Below are 17,875 nucleotides of genomic sequence, written 5' to 3' on the forward strand. Positions count from 1 at the left end.
AAGAATGGGGGTGTGTTGCATGAGAAGCACAAAGCGGCAAGTTTGAACCAAGTTTAATGAACTGTGTAAAGAACATTAACAAGTATTGAAGGGGAGACCAGCTGCAGAGGGAAACCGGCACCACGTAGGTGCTAACTCGAGAGACTGTGGTCGAGCCCCATATGAGTGAAACTACATATACCAGAAGGCCATAGGAGAGCCAGCAGAATAGGTCAAAGTGGTCATACTGAGGGTCAAATAAAATCCTCGTACAATCAAAAGACTTTGATCTATAAACTGTGTGAAAGCAAAGGAAGTGAATCCCTCAAATACAAATGAATGTGAAGTTGGCAAGAGTGAGCCTGACCCCGAGGGATGCTAACGCAAAGGGGGCATGTCTACAGTCCCAGGAAACAGTGTGTTGACAAGAGTGAACCTGCCGGAGAGATGTCCACTAGAAATGTTTGAAAAGACATCAAGATTTGTGAGCAAAGGAGAAGCTGTCGTGGACCCAGAGAAGGGAGGTTGAAAGTAAAGAAGGGTCAGTGCCCAGAAGAGGGGGGACACAGGGGTAAGCCAGTACCATACATGGAACTATGGTGAGCAATTGTGAAGGATCAGAGCCCAGAAGAGGGGGACCCAGGGGTGAAGCCATCACCCTATGTGAAACTGTGGTGAACAATTTAGAAGGGTCAGCGCCTAGGAGAGGGGGACCCAAGGATGAACCCATCACGCAGCGAACATTGGAAACAAACTTTCATTTGTTAATGGAACTTTATTTTGGAACCGGAGAGGCCCTCGAAAGCAAGTAAACATAGCTATCCGGCGTCTTGATATCCTTAAAGAATTTTCTAGGGATTGGTGCCCAGTAGAGGGGAATCCCGGGGTGAAAGTAGTCACCTGAAGCCCATGGAAAAGAGACTGTGTATTTGTTTTGTTAGTTGAGTACATCAGGTCCTCAAAGGCTAGAGACTTTCACGAAAACGAGACTTGGCCATTGACAGTCCTGAGAGCTGCCATAAGAACTGTCGTCTCGTGCTGGAGAAGCCCAAGACTGCGCTGTGCTCCAAGCTCCCATCTTACCCTGTGTCTTAAACAGGGGGGAAGGGAGACCCAGGCTACTGCATCCTGACATATTATTTGAGAACACTTCTTTCTTTTCTTGACATCTATCCCACACCCCTTTTTGTATTAGTTGTGAGGTTTGACAATCGATTTCTTAGTGTAGGTCCTGTTTATTTTGACACAACGCCATTAGGACTGCCTTATTTTTCATTTCATGGTCGACGCTTGCTCCCATCTCAGATTTAGGTTTAGATTAAGCATTTTTCCAATCTGCATACAGCATTCATTGTTCAATAAATACCCCTGAACTGTGATCACTTGTGTCTGTCTTACTTGTTGTCACCATGGGTTCCTCACAGTGGATTGGTCTCTATTGTGAACTGCGACGGTCATGGTGCACTTTGGTGCTGGAAATGAAATCATGTGTAACAAAGGTTGGGGCTGCCGAGGAATGATTTTTCACTCAAGCCACCGCTTTGACTTTTTGAATGTAATGCTTCCTAACTCGAGCTTTAAGCACTGCGATATTTGCAGGCATATTATGTCAGTCCCCTGCATGCATCACAAGTGTAGCTGGTGCCTGTTTTGCGGTCGGAAGCGGCTGACACTCTGTACACCTGAGGCTCGATGGTACAGATTCTCAGTGCGGCTTGACTGCGGCTTGACTGCCGGTGACGAGCAAAGCAAAGCGTGTGTGTGTGTGGGTCCTTTCCTCTAGTAGGAAATCTCAGGACGTCCCAGGACCTGACAACCGTTGATTTTTCTCGTTCAGACGGTGTGCAGACGGTGGCGTCGGAGCGAAGAGTGGAGAATGAGCTCAGTGCGGTCTCGATAGATTCTGTGTATTGAGGCGTATCCGTGCACCCGCGAGACAACAGAGGTGGGTGTCCGCGGCGGCCTGAAGCAGCCTGCGGCTGCAAGCCTAGCGTTTTTCCAGCGATTCTCACACACCCGCGAGCGCAGAGGCACAGAGGTGGGTGTCAGCAGCGGCCAGCGGCCTGAGGCAGCCTGCGGCGTCGACCCCCGCTATCTCCAGCGACTTCGCGGAGATAGATTATTACGTTTGGTGGGCCACATATAAGTGCTAGTATCAGTGCTGGAGGGTCTACTGACGCATAGCCAACTTGCCAAACTAGCAGCAGCCACCCTGATCTGATCCACCGACAGCGAGGTCTGTATTATTTGCACCATCGGTGCCTTTCGCATTTAATTTCCTCCTCCTCTATCAGTACCTGAGTATGAGCCTGAGCTTGCTGAAGAGATAGTGAGTGAACCTGGGCTCGGGCCTGTACAAAAATATTGATACCGACACTGATAAAGGGCAATAGGTTGAGGATTTGAAGAGTGGTAGTACAGAAATTCTTATCCTGTATGTGGTGGGCTGTTGTCATTTAGTATTAGACAGCAGTGGTCTCTGGCCGTAAGCCCCTTTATAAGTCTCCTTAAACAAGAGCCCCAGAGATTACTCTGGGATAATCCGCAGTTCGCTGACAGGAACTTTGGAGCCTAGGCAATTTGGAGTGGACAGCGGAAAAGAAGTGGTTGGGGCCTGGTTTAGACAATATAAAGTAAAAAAGGGGGGAGACTGCGGGAGATTTTACTCCTTTGATCCCCCATTTTTCTTTGGCCTAATTCTCACAGACAACGAAGGGGTAAGAAATGGCCCGCTACAATTTAAGGAGTGGACAACACGTTGACGATCTAAGAGCTCCAGAGTGGGATGGTTCCTATATTGAAAAGTCCCTGCATGAGGATGTGAACCCCGTAAGTTCTCAAACTCCGATTGCCTCGACAAGAAATAACATAATAGAGGCACAAATTCATCAAGAACTTCAAGTGGATAAATTAACGGAGGGAGAAATTTTAAGGGACTCAACAAGGAACACCCCATTTAGACAGGTGAAAGATTTTACTCTGACATCAACTAATATAAAAGGGACTATTGATTATTATTTTCAGAAATCTGCACAAGAAAATTTAAATGGACCTATGGCACATTCCCTAAAACTTTTAAATCAAAACATCAATTTACAAACGGAGATCAGTGGATCTGAACTATTCATCCCAGTTATGGAACTTTCAAGGACCCCAAATCATCTGTTGAGTTCGGCGCAGAATATACAACCGCATGAGGAAAGATTAAACTCAACAGTGGTATCGAGAGGGGATACGGTCGAGTCTGGTGGAATTTTACTGGACCAACCGGTGCAAATACCAAGTATGACACAGGGAAAAAAGAATCAAGACCCAAACGATGGTGACTCCTCTCTCTCGGCTTTAAATTTTGTTCTAAATTCCTTGGTGAAGGTTTTTGACCTCCTAAAAAGAGATGTGCAGACCCACACAGGGATTTTAATGGAAATGACAAAGGATATTGAACAACTTGAATTTTCAGTCGTAGGCCAAAACAATGTAATAAACTGTTCAGTTCTGCCTTTGATGATAAAGATGGAAGATGGCTTCACAAAGCATAGTGGAGACTTAATGGAAATTAAGCACCAAATGACTTCTCTCATGAGTGAGAATAAGGAGATTAAGGATTTGTTATTGCAAATGAATGAAAGAAATGTACCGACTTCTTCATTAAATCAAGATCTAGCAATTAAAACAAAAGACTTAGTCCCTGAATTGAATATCTTTGGGGATGATACTCCCTTATCCGAATCAATAATGGAAGAATTCTGCCGATTGGCACAGATCGCTGAGTCAACGGTGGAACAGCTGGTGGAAGATCGACGGGAAGTTATTGAGAATCATGAAGATGAGGCAGAAAACAATTATATGTGGAAGAAGAGTTCGCAACAATCTTATAAGAGAAGGAGAAGAGAAAGGCGGAAGAACCAAAAGCAAAATAATACAGATTCAAAGTCACGAGGTCGACAAGAAAAGAAAACAAAAAATGTGAAGAATAATGGATCAAAAAAATCAAAGGTAAATAGCTTCGTCAAGGGGATTACAGATCCTGCAAAAATCAATGAGAATCAAAATATCTCGGATAAAGATGGTAGAAGCAAGGGTAACGATTCTCTACAACAAGAAAGAATTGCCAGGGTTAATAAACCCAAAAAACAACAAAGGAAAAAACTTGAGACTGACAGAATTCCCGAAGGCAAAGGAGGATGCACACATGGTAAAGAAATCAATGAGTACCCAAACAGAAGGAAAAATTGCTGACCTGGATAGAAATCAACCACGACATGACTCGATTAGATCAGAGATTACAGGGAAGTTGTTAAAAATAGCTCCTATATTTCTTCAAAAACAGAAAAATGCTTTCAAAGTACCAATGCAGACCCAGATTGGTTTAAGAATTGCTCCAATATTCAATCAAACAAAAACAAAGACTGGAGATTTGGTGGTCACTCAAAGTTCTAGGATGGGTCATGAAGAGGATACAATACGTATCCAAACACCAACATCGAATACGGATTACCTTGGTCAATCCAAAGAGGTAGGAAGAGAAGAGACTATGAACGTCCCGGTGGGAAATTTATCCTCCGAAATGGTAACTGAAAGAATAACAAATCCCCAAGATGATCCGAATCCATATGCAATCCCGAGACTGTGGTTTACTAATGAGGAAAATCGAAAGTCTGGTAAACCACTGAATAGGAGCTCGATTCTTTCACTGGTTAAAAAACTTCCAGAATGATAGTTATTTTCAACAAAAGACATTGAATATGTTCGTTTCCCTAAACCAGAATGTATCAGCTTAGTTGAAGTTGGATTTGTTTCTAAATTGGGGGTAAAAGCTTTTTTAAACTTACAAGAAAGATTAAGGGAGGTGGGTTTGGAAGTACATGAGCAATTGCCATCTCACGCAATAGAAATGATCGAAACTGAGGAATATGAGTTAAACCAGGGAAATATTTCCTTACTGCATGAAACCCATCGGGGAAAAAAACGAAAATATTATCAAGGATGGGTCACAAATATCATCTTGGTCAATGTTACCAGAGATAATTATGCAAGTCTGCCAGATGTTGGGTGTATCACAGAGGTCTCTTTAATAGTGACAAATTGAGAATCACTAGTTGGAACTCTCGGGGATCCAGTTCATTTAAAAATAATAAAATGAGTGCGTTGTTATTTGGGGGAAATGATTTGATCCTTCTACAGGAAACATGGTTAGTAAACACCCCGGAACTCAAAGGCTTTGCACTGATGGCACAACCAGCTAACTGCAAAGCCAAGGGAAGACCGACGGGAGGTTTGCTGACCGCCTGTAGAAGGACTCTATTTAAAGAAATAACAATGTTATCTTGCAAACAGGAAGGAATACTGATGGTGAGAGCGGTCACTCCCCTCAAAAGCTCTCCAGTTAAGGAGATAATAATTGTGAACCTGTATTGGAACCCCGTGAGGGAAAAACTCTCAGAGTTTCTAGAATCAATTGCGGTAACCCTTTGTGACATTAATATAACGTACCCTGGGGCACATATATTGGTTGCAGGAGATTTAAATTCGCAATGTATCAATTCCAAATGCCACACAGGGAAAATGAAAGAAGCAACGAATAACGGGAGAAAATGGTCGAACTTCTTTGAGGATTGGAATTTAAAATTCCTAAATGGCTCCATAGAAGGTGATGTTCCTTCGATCACAACGTGGGAGAGGGGTTCATCAGAATCGACATTGGATTATATGCTTTTATCAACAGAGTGCTTCGACACTTGTATACATTTCTCAGTGGCCAATGGTGGTACAAGTGATCATAAGCGACTAGTTGCCCATTTAAATTGGTGTAGCGAGGAAAAAATAGAGATCTGGGACCAGAGAGTAGAAGTTAATGCACAGAAAAATTGGTTGATAAAATACAAGAGGGAAGGAGAGCGGTTAAACAAAGCCCTGGATGGATTTTCCAACTGGGGAGAACAAAATATTTTGCACCAGCATTGTGACCCATCACGGTTTCATGAATTCCTGTGGTCAATTGATCCCCCCGTCAAGTACCCAAAAGGGTTTGCAGCGAGTACACAAACACTTTTTTGACGAAGCAGTTTGGGTAAAAAAACGCGAGACGCAAAAAAAAATTAAGACTCGCTAAGAAACGGGCTAAAAGCTTACTAGAACTAGAGATAGAATAAAAAAAAATTAAAAATGACTTGAAGAGTTGGTCTAGACAACATAGAGGAAAACTATGGCAAAAAGATGGGGAAGAGATGCTGCGTGCATTACAAAATAATTCCTCGCGAAACTTCTGGTCACTAATAAATGCTCCCCAAACACATCAAACCATTGCTCAGACAAATAATGTGTCGGAAGCAAGTTGGTTAACCTACTTCGGCGCAAAATATCAGGAACCAGTGGGAGGACAAAAATATATAAGTGACAATGGAAATTGGGGTTTAAATTTTGACAGAGGATATTTTGAATTTAATCATAAACTCCTCGGCGTCCAGATCCGCGGGCCCAAATGGCCTAACTTATCAAGTCCTCAAAGGAAATGGGACATTGTGGGCTGAAATCCTGTATACCTTGTACAAGAAAGTGATTGCAAATAGAATAATTCCATCTTCTTGGAAGACTGCAATTATAATCCCGATTTTTAAGAAGGGGGATCGTAAAAACCCTATTAGTTACAGGCCAATTACATTGCTTGACGTAGAAAGCAAGTTGTTTACTAGTCTGATATTAAGAGAACTTGAAACATGGGCGAAACAAAATAACATAATCCCTAAACAGCAGACCGGATTTAGAAGAGGCCATTCAACTTCTCTGAATGGTATAATATTAGCTTCATTATCAAATCTGAAAGATAAAAATAATAAAGGAATACTTTATGGAGCATTTATCGATCTGTCAAGCGCTTTTGACATGGTAAATCGAGATAAATTATGGAGCAAATTGGAACAACAAGGGGCACCTAAAACTCTAACATACTAGTAAAACTTCACGAAAGAAATACAGCCAGAGTAAGATTAAATATGGATGGATATTTGTCAGAACATATAAGTATAGATAGGGGGGGGTCAGACAGGGTTGTATGGTTGCTCCATTTCTCTTTAAGTTTTATTTGGGAGATTTTGGAGCCGCCCTAGAATCCTCATCACTAATAAGCCCTAAGGTGGGGTCCTTGGCCGTAAGATGGCTTATGTATGCGGACGATATAGTCCTTCTTGATAGGACTCCCATTGGTCTACAAAGATTGTTGAATGCCCTCGACAAGTACATGAAATTAAATGACCTGGTTGTAAACCCTGATAAATCTAAGATCGTAATTTTTGAGCAGAAAGGTCGCAAAGAAACAAAACATCGGTGGTCAATTGGCAGTAACCAGATACCGGTGGCAAAAGAAGTAATGTATCTGGCCATCACTGTGTATGCGACCCCTACAGTTGGGAAACAGTATGGTGAAATCCTGGCTAAACGGACACAATTAATAGCCCAGATGAAGAAGATTGCCAGCCTTTATGGTAAATTTTCGATTATGCCTGTTATAAACTTCTATGTGGCCAAAGTAGTCCCGGTACTATTGTACGGAATTGAATCCAAACCTTTGTTGTGGTCAATAGACTGGCAAAAAATAGAAGGTTACATTTGGAAACAGGTATTAGGATTGCCTAAAGGATTACACACGATAACCCTCCGATACGAGCTTGGATTAAGATCTTTAAAATATGCAGTTGATTGGAAACTTCTGTCCTTGTATAGGTCAATTATGGTGCCAATGACTAATACACTATATGAAAATCTCCTAGAAAATATGAATCTAGATTCCTCACTAACTTTGACAGAACTCAAAAAGATAGCAGAAAATCTGCTGACTTATTGTGAATCAGATAAATTAACACTGAGTTCAAACCCGCTGAAAGTTAAGAAGTCCTTATCTTTGAGAGATTGGATCTCAACAGGGGACATGGTGAGATCATCCTCTATTCCCGAAGGGTTTTTTAAGTATGGGAAAAAACAGGGTATAGTACCAAGATACTTGACGAAGTTCCCTAACCCAAAAGGAAGACAAAATTTTATGAGGGTACGGTTAAACCTGATTAAAACTGGATCAGTATTAACCAAATGGGGAGTCACTGAAGGAGCTCGGAGTCTATGCACGGAATGCTCAGATTTAAGTAAACAAACGCTAGAGCACCTGCTAAGATTCTGCAAAGGCACTTGGAAAATTAGGGTGGAACATCTAGGGAACTCAGTTGGGTCATTGGATAGACTATCTTCCGATTCCTTCTGGGAAAGAATGATTGCGGGTCATGAAACAAAATTGACCCTAAATATTTTAAGGGTCTTACAATTGACAGGTTTTATATCGTCAGAATACTGTTGATTGATTGTTGAAACAAGGGGAAAAACTGTTTTATAGGAAAACTAGATATTGGTGTGATGAATTCAATTTTAATATGCTAATTTTATAAGATTGTGACGAATTAGTTTTAAATGTTATCCAGATACAATTTATAAATATGATGTTTTGCATGTATAAATGTTTGCTTTTGAATGTGAAAAAAAACCTAAATGTGGTTATATCACAATAATAAAAAAAAAAAAAGTAGCTGGTGCCTGGGAAAGGACCACGGCAGAGGAGTTTTTTTGCATGCCAGTCCATCCATCCCAAGGACATCATGGAGCAGGCGATAACAATTCTTTTGGCAGAAAGCAATAAAAGCACTATTGGAAAAGATTGGTGACTTATTCTCGTTCCAAACCGGAGCTCAAGATTTCTGAGGGAACCTTTCTTGACTTTGGAGGTTGTGGAGAAAGAGGCAATTTTTTGGAACAAGTCCTGTGCCTCAAGAATCCACTCAGCTGCCGCGGCCTCAAACCCACGTCCCTTCAAGTTTTAGCACAGGTCTGAATCTGACGAGTCTACGCATGGCCCAGATCAGTCATTACGTACTACGTCCTACACTCCACACGAGTGGGAGGAATTTCAGCTTGCCATGCTGAAGGTTTTCGACCAAGCTGCACCATACGTTCAATCCCTGGAACGGCAAGCTGCTTCCTCTGAAGAAAGCTATTTGCATAAAATGCACTGCATGTGCACGCCAAATTTTGGTACTTTTCTGAAAAAGTCAGCGCCTTCTTCACCAATACTGAAGTCTGAGCTGAGCCTTTTGGCTGCTACAGCACTGGTGTCATTGGCAATGGATATCCTGTGTCTGTCACATCCAGACATTGACGATCTGTACAAGAACCTTTTGCAAGGCCAGCCTCTGTCCGTATATTTTGTGACCTATGAGGAAGATGAGAAAGAAGAGGACTTAAAAGCTCTCCTTTATGGGTTGCAGCAAATTGGTGCTTGCACCACCTGGCACCTTTCACTGAAGATCTTCTGCGTGGGGAGCACATACATGAAGATGTACTATAGTTGGGCCCACTTTTAAGGCTGTTGATACCTGTCTAGGGCTGATCTCCCGCGACACACCTGCCACAATCTGACCCAGAGTCGCTACCATACAGGGGCTCGCCCTCCAAGGTAAGCCCTGCTGAGCCTTCGCAATACATTCTGGAGGCTGCACTCCATAACTGCCGACAACCCTGCTGATCTCAAACCGCTTTGCAGCAGTCTAGTACCTCCCCTGATTGGCCAGCCAGCCTTGAAAACCCAGCCACGCACATCCGCCGGCAGGCTGAGCCAGCCCTCGATCAAGACCTTCTTTTAAGGCCCTTTATGCCTGTCTGGGCCTCTGCAGACCTGTCTGGCTCGACCGTCTGCCCAAATCATCTCGCTCCCCATTCCAACTCTACCATTCTTCTGGGAACCTCCAACCTGCCCTCTATCCCTTATGATAGCACCAGTCTCCAACAGCCTGACCCTCACGTGCCGCACAACAGCATGCAAGGTAAGCAGATGATTCTTAACTCTACAGGACAGACTCAGTGCTTCGATCACTTCACCAATCTACTCTCTAGCCCTCCCGCCCCTTTCCTACCACCACTATATCACTCACCCCACCGAATTCTCCACCCACCAGTGGATCAGCCTACACTACAGTGATCCATCTAAACCCTCCGGACGCAGGGCACTCACACTGCACGTGAGGCAATCTTATCCTCCTTCCTCCCACCCCTCTTTTAAACCTCACCTCCACGCAGTGGCGTATTTAGGCTTTCTGCTGCCCTAGGCCTAAATAAGTGCATGCGCCCCCACGCCCTTCACCACATTCTGCCCCTTCAACACTGTCCACATTTCCAACCTACGCCCCTTCACCCCCATTTTGTGTCCCATTTTGGCTCCCTAACATTATAAGGATGTTTTAAAGGTTGCCGGGATTAGCAAGTTATTGCTGCCTCTCTGTTAATTCAAGCCTGTCATCTTCTATGCTATTTTAGTTGAAAGAGTGTTTTCAGGTCTCTGCTGCCCAATTTGGAGAAGGCTAATTGTCTACTTTTGTACGTACAAAACAATCTTTTAGTGGGGGTGAGAAGAACATAAGCGGTCTGCCAACTGAACACAAAGTGAGAGAAGGTTGGAATGAGGAATTCGGTTTTCAATGCTAATATCTGGTTTCTCTCACAAATGGACTACTACCACTCTGAGAAGCAACTAGACTGGTCTTTAATATTAATGCAACATAACTACATTTCTACATCTGGTCTTGTTACATGGTAAAGTTTACATATGAAATATATGCAAGTGGTACAGGCACATATTATATAAATGTTGAAGAAAAAGAACTCAACCCCCTTCTCATGGTTAAGGCTCTGATGTTAGCAGGGGGTAAAATGGAAATCAGACAAGTTACCTGCTGCATCCGATGTACCTCCAATCCCTTGGGCTGGAACGCCATCACAATATGGCAAAATCAGAAATGAAATTTGTAAACTCTGCCTGGGCATAAGCACCTCAGAAGATTAAAGACAATTGGAGAAGGTTCTTGGAATCTTTGGCTGTACATTCTCACTTTGTGGGAAGCAACAGCATTCCTCCTAGATGCACAATGCTGGCACCTTTTTCAAACTAATGAAGTGGTACATACGGTTTACTCCATTGCTGTTTGTGCAATTGTTCAATATGGCCAACACTCCAAGAGTAAAAATGAGCAATGGATCGGACGTTTCAGCACAATATTACCTTTGTGTGTGTGGTTTAGGCTATCAGTCTTGCCAGCTTGCATTTAAGGTAATTTGAAATGTTTGTTAACTCCGTACAGTTGGTTGGACTGTACAATACATAGGACAATTTTGAGATGTGTGGGTATAGATATAGATGTCCTGCTGTCATGTGAAGTACTGTTTCACAGTAGATGTCCTGCCTTGTAGTTAAAATATAATTAATGTAAAGATTACTTATAAGCATCACAGTTTATTTATTTTATTTATTTATTTGTAGAGCGCCGAACTGCTCGCAAGCATCGGGGCGCTTACATGAAGATGTAGACAAATAGTGAAGACAAACAATATACAGGACGATTCATTACATATAGGGGTTTTCCATCAGAGGTCGTAAAGCCTTATCTCAAATTACTTAAAAAGCAAGGTTTTATGTTTTTTACGGAAGGAAAATAGATTTGATTCCAGTCTAAGGCTAGTCAGAAGTTGTTTCCAGAATGCTGCCGCACGAGTGGGGAAAGCTCTTCCTAGACCTAGTTCTTTTTTGAATTTTGCAGTTATCAGTCCCTTGGCTTCAGATTTTAATGTTCTGGTAGGGTCGTAGGGTGTAAGTTTGGTCTTAAGGTAGGCAGGTGCTTTTCCATAAAGGCATTTATGGGTTAGGCACAAGGACTTGAATTGTACGCGGTCTTCCATTTTCAACCAATGTAGGTCGCGTCTGGCTACGCTGATGTGATCTCTCATTGATTTTAGTTTGATGACTCTTATCGCCTGATTTTGAATCAGTTGGTACTTGTGTAACTTCAGTTATGCATTGTGTGACCTAGATTGCAGTTGATTCTCCTGGTAGTACTGAGTGTGCAGCAGAATGTCATCAAAGACACATGATAAACCCAGAAGCGATGCCATTTGCCTGCTTAACACTGAGCAGCTTCTGTAAAGATGGCTGAATGGATAACTTTACGGGACACCTTTCGAGCTGTGAAACAGTGTGCACCTTTGGCACACAGTTTTTGTTCTTAACCTTCTATGGCTTTGGGTATCCTTTCACAGGTTTCTTGATGCACTTGGCGCATTCAGATTTACTCTTTGCCATTTTAACTTCTCTATGATCTATTTCATTCTTGCACCTTTTGGGCAGCCACAGACCTCTGAAATGTGGGTCCAGGGAGGGAAATTATTGCGTGCTTCTGAACATCATTTTAGTGCCACCTGTGCGTACTCTTTGCTTGGCTTAAGCATAGGCATGCATGCAATATTGTAAAATGATGTATCATTTTTTACTTTTACTTTTCTGAAGGGAAAACCCTCATTTTTGCAACTGTTTAAAAAATGCATGTCGTGTATTTGAATATAAAGGTGATTGCTTAACACAGTTTAGTTTAGTTTATTTATTTGTATCGCGTGCCAAACCCTGAGGTAACTGGGCGCAAGAACTTAAGCATAGTTACAGGAATGCAATGATTTACAAAATAAAAATTTACACTGCATGATAAAGAGTGCAGTTGACCGATGGTTAAAATGTGATCGAAATTGGAGCAGAGAAAATGTGCACGTAGTCCTGTAGAGGGAATTCTAGAAGTTACAGTTTAGGCTACATTGCCAAGCTGACATATTTGCATCTAGAAATACCGCCAAGTGAGTTAAGCTGGCCACAAAGGAATATTGCCGTGCTGGGTGGCCGGCGGGGTGGCTGGTGGTTAGTGATTCTTGTTGAAGAGCCAACTTTTTACTTTAGCTCTAAAGGTCCAAAAAGAGGGTTCCATTCTGATGGTGGGAGGGAAGGCATTCCATGATTTGGTGGCCAGTACTGGGAAACTCACTCCTCCGGCCCTTTTTAGTTTAAATCTTGGGATGGTGAGGCAATGTGAGTGTGGAGCTCTCGTCGGTTTGGTTGATTGGTGCTCGGAGAATCTGTCTGAGAGGTGCTTAGGGGCAGCGTGTGTCAGACATTTGTGGGTAATGACGAGAGTGCAGACTGCAATTCTATTGCGTACCGGGATCCAATGAGCATCCTGTCTGAAGCTGGTGATATGGTTGGATCTGGGGATGTTCAGTGCAGATCTCAGGGTGTTGTTTTGTAGGACTTGGAGTCTGTTAAGGTTCCGTTCAAAAGAGCCTAAGAAGAGGGTGTTGCAGTAATCGATTTTGGAGGGCAGTAAGGCCCTGGCAAGCGTAATGCAGCTGTTTGGTGACAGACATGATTTGCAAGCATTGATTAGCTTGTTCATGTAGGCAGTAGATGAGGCAGTGGCACTCACTTGCTTCTTGAGTGAAAGTGTAGCATTTTGATTTCCTCTGCAACTTTAATCGTGTTATCATCGATGTTGAAGGAGGAATACCACAGGTCAAGTTTGTTTAGGCATATTTGGGAACCAACAATCAGGAGCTCAGTCTGCTCATCATTGAGACATAGATTGTGGTCTGCCATCCATGCCTGGATCTCCAGGTAGATGTCATTAATCAGTTTTCAAATCATCTTCCTAACATCCTGACAACGTAATGAGAACTTGGATGTCGTCAGCGTTATTCGTGTATGTAACACCCAAGTTATCAAGACGATCGAAGAGGAGCTTCGTGAAGATATTGTAGAGCGTTGGCGAGATGCATGAGCCTTGTAGGACCCTGCAATAAATGGGGATTGGGTCAGCTGAGGCTGATGGAGCGAAGAACCTGGTGGTTCAGTTAGATAGGAAAGACTGTATCCAGTTAGAGGCATTGCTAGAGAAGGCAGCTGCTGTGGGCAAGTGATCAGTGAGGATCAGATGATCGAAAAAATCAAATGCTGCTGATAGGTCTAACAGCAGGAGCATAGCCAGCTTGCCGTTATCCTTGGCCTCATCCATTTGGATTGTGAGGTCCAGGACAGCCGTCTCTGTTCCGTGTCTCGGCCTAAAGCCAGATTGTTTCTGGATTTGCAGATAGACCACTCTATCCAAGATCTTTAGGAGGTAGGGGACAGTGGTGATGGGCCTATAGTTAGAAGGTATATTAGGGTCAAAGTTCTTTGTTTTTTAAAAAGGGGCATGACCCATGCCTCCTTGACGTTGGTGGGGACTGAGCTAGATTTGAACGAGGCGTTGATCAGAGTAGCAATGAAGGGGGACAGGTCCTTGGCGCCTTCCTGAATGGTTGTGGCAGGGCAAAGATCGCCTTGGCATCTTGAAGGTTTTAGGCCTTTGATTATGTTTTCAATTTCTGCAGGAGAGACTGATGAGAAGAAGAATGTGCAAGGGGGGTGAGGGGGTAAGGTAGTTGGGTGAGGCGGTAGTGTTTGTACTCTTAGTCAAGCTGCTCTTTTTTAACTCAATTTTTGTTTGGAGCAGAGTAATTTTGTCAGCGAGAGCTTTCTGTATTTTGCGCACCAGTCTTCGTCTTTCACACAAGCTTCAGATTGGGGGGGCAGGGGATTCTAATTCCCTTAGGATGCTAAATAGCTCCTTGGTCCCATATTTGGCATTTAGGATTCTATTTTTGTACGTCTCTTTTTTTGTGTCATGAATGGCAGATTTGTATGTAGCGGTAGCTGCGGTGAAGAGGGCTTTGTTGGTAGAGGTGGGAGCTTTTCTCCAGGTGGATTCAGCTGCTCTTTTGGCATTCTGGAGGATCTTTAGTTCTGGCGTGAACCATTTGTTGAGATGGGCTATAGGTTTAGCTTTTTTTTGCTTGATGGGGGCGATAATATTTAATGCGGATTCAGGTGTGTTATTGTAGAGGTGGACTAGTTTGTTTGCCTCTAGGTTTTTGTAGATAGATGGGTCCAGTACGTCATGAATCAAAGGGCGCAGGTTTTGTTTTTATGTTATGTTGCGGTTGTTTCTAAAGGGAATTTGGGTGGTGACAGTAAGGGGAGGGTTGGGGGTGCCTTCTCCTGAATGTCAAAGGATATGCAGTGATGGTCGGACTATGCAGTAGGTTCACTTTGGATGTTGGCTATTGAGCAGTTGAGCTCTGCAAGCCAGTCCAAGGTTCATCCTTTGTTGTGCGTGGGTGCTGTGATGTGGTGGTTAAGACCAAGCTGGTAGATGGCGTTTTCCAATGCATTGGCATTGGGGTTATTGGAGTCGAGGTTGAAATCTCCAAGCAGGATGATCTGTGATCCTGGTTTAGTGTTGTTGGTTAACCGGTCTGTAATATCTTCCACAAAGGAGGAGATATGACCTGGGGGTCGGTAAATGAGGTGCATGAGGATCGTTTGTGTAGCTGAAAGGGGGAGTTTGACTGACTGTAATTCAGCTGACGTGAGGCTGGCCTTGGGGGTAGGATCTAAGGCCTCAGGGTGTTTTAGCTATGAAAGCTACTCCATCTCCTTTGCCAGAGTCTCTGTCTGACCTTGAGATTGTGTAGCCCTCTGGGATGGCTAGGGAAAGAGCAGGGCCTGCTGCCTGGTGAAACCAGGTATTGGTAATGGTGAGGAAATCCAGGCCGTTGGACGTAATCGGGTCAGCTATGTCTAGTGCGTGGGCGACTAACGACCAACCATTAATAAGAGCTCCTTTGATGGTCAGATGTGAAGGATGAGGATTCACCAGGGGTTGAGATGTGGGAGGTGAGGGTCTGGGTATTACAAAGGCTTCCAATGTCTTTGCTGTGCAGGTGTTAGGCTTACGAGGAGTGAGATCAGTAGGCTGGAGCTGGGTGTTTAGCCTGTTAAATTTCGAGCGATTTAGGAAGCGAGAGCCTAGTCTCAGGTTTCTGACACTCAGTGGGCAAGGGGTCCATGGTGAAGGAGGTAAGGCAAAGAGTTGGATCCATTCTGAGGGGATGATTATGTTGTTTGGGGAGTTTATTTTAAGATTGCTGAGAGCAGTGGACTCTGAATGTGAGGATGGTGAATGTAGAGGTGGTAGGAAGCGAGTTGGGGCAATTGCATTGAACAATGGAAGAATTGTGGCCATGATGAGGGTGACTCTACAGAGAGAGGCCATGATGGTGTAATGCCTAAACTGTCTTGGTCAAGGCGCAACAGGCTGTGCTAATACAGTTTCAAACAGTGCACCTGTGAGCTGGGCAAAGCACAGGTGGCTAATTCAACTTGGTGCAGTGGGCCAGTATGCAGAGTGCAGCCTAGATGGCTAATTTACCTAAACAGTAGGGCAAGGTACATAGTGCGGCAGAGGACGCTAGTTCAGTTTAAAAAGTGGGGCCAGAGGCATAGTGCAGCAAAGTAGAGAGCACAGTGCATGTGTGTATTGATTAGAAAGAACTCCAAAGATAATGTGAATTGGCACTAACAAAACGCAATGAGGTTTTGGCTTTTGCATATTAAAGAGCTTTTTGGGAAGATAATAATGACCTAGTAACTTTATTTGTCATATAGGTCTGTGAAAGTTATGACTGAATCACTAAATACCCAAAGCACGCTGGGTTTAATACGCATTTCCTTTTTTGGTTTTTAAACAAAAGTCCCCCGAACAATAAAGCTTTTGCAGATATCAAGCATATATTCAAGTTTGGCCATCAAAGACTTCAGCTGTCAGATGGAATGACTGCTAACAGCTCAAAATGTCTTGCACTGTTGTGGATCAGCCCATCAAAATTGGTTTTATATTTAAAAATTGACAACCAGTAAATTGGAAATAAACTTCAATTACATGGCACACCTCTGGCAATCTGACGCCCCTGGCCTGGGACTAGTTGGCCTTGTTGTAAATACATCTGTGCCTCCACGTACCTCACCTGCCAACCCCAACTCCTACATGCCAATGCTTCCCACCCCTACTTACTTCGTCCCTTCCCTCCAGCTCACCCCGCTACCCCACACGTTCTCAATGTCACTGGGCCTAGTAAGATTGTTGTTGTGTTCTGCCCTGTTTCCCCTCCCTTGCCTTGTCATGCTCTGAAACACTTGTGTATGAGCGCGATACAAATAATCATATCATATCACAATCATGGCAACCCACAACAAAGCCATACTCTTAGCCTCCACCGCCCTTGCACTGGAAAATGACTATCCAAGCTATGCTCTCGTGGGTGTATATTAATTGACTTTTTCACAATTGACCTCGGGAGAATTTACCTAATTTAAAAGGTCAATCAGGACATCTATGAGGTACAGCCCTTCAACCCACCTGCAGCTTTTTACCTATTGCAGGTGATATTTGAATCCTCAGGCTCTCCTCTCAAACTAGCCCGCCTCCTTCTCCCCCTCACCCACCTACCTCTCCCCTCTAATCCACTAATTATTCCTGCTAACTCCCCCACCCACATGTTGATTACGCCCAAAGCCAACCACACCATCAACCACGCATTGATAAACGCATGCACGCTTGGCACCCATGTGCACGACCTCATTACTGACCACCAACTATACCTCTTCACTGTCACAGAATCCTGGCTCCACATTGCCTCAGTACCCCTAATTTCTCTAGACATCCCACCTAGCTACTCTATCCTTGGAGCAGACCTCACAGGAGGCGGCATAGCCTTCATTGCCAAATCCTCACTGCAAATCAGACAGATTCCCATTCCCCTTGTACCAGGGTATGAAATACTGCTCACTAAACTGATCCTCAAACCACCATCAACCTCCTTCTTCTCTATTGTCAACCTAACTCAGAGTTCCCCTGAGTCAGACATTCTGCTTCTGCTCACACCCATCATCAAACCAGCCACTAAGCTCATCCTACTGGGTGATTTCAACCTTGGCTTTAATGATCGAAGCCGACGAGAGAAGGCCAGGAGAAAAGGCCTCCTGTGCTCTTTGCAGCTCCGCTGCGAGCACGTTTCCTCCCACTCCAGCTGGATGCTGGATCAGCTGTTCTCTCGTTTGGAACAACCGTGTGTTCCGTTGTGATCCCGCCCGCCGCGTGTGCCGTCCTGAAAC

The sequence above is a fragment of the Ambystoma mexicanum genome, chromosome 13, assembly GCF_040938575.1.
Source record: "Ambystoma mexicanum isolate Mex_15411 chromosome 13, UKY_AmexF1_1, whole genome shotgun sequence".
Classification (NCBI taxonomy): Eukaryota; Metazoa; Chordata; class Amphibia; order Caudata; family Ambystomatidae; genus Ambystoma; species Ambystoma mexicanum.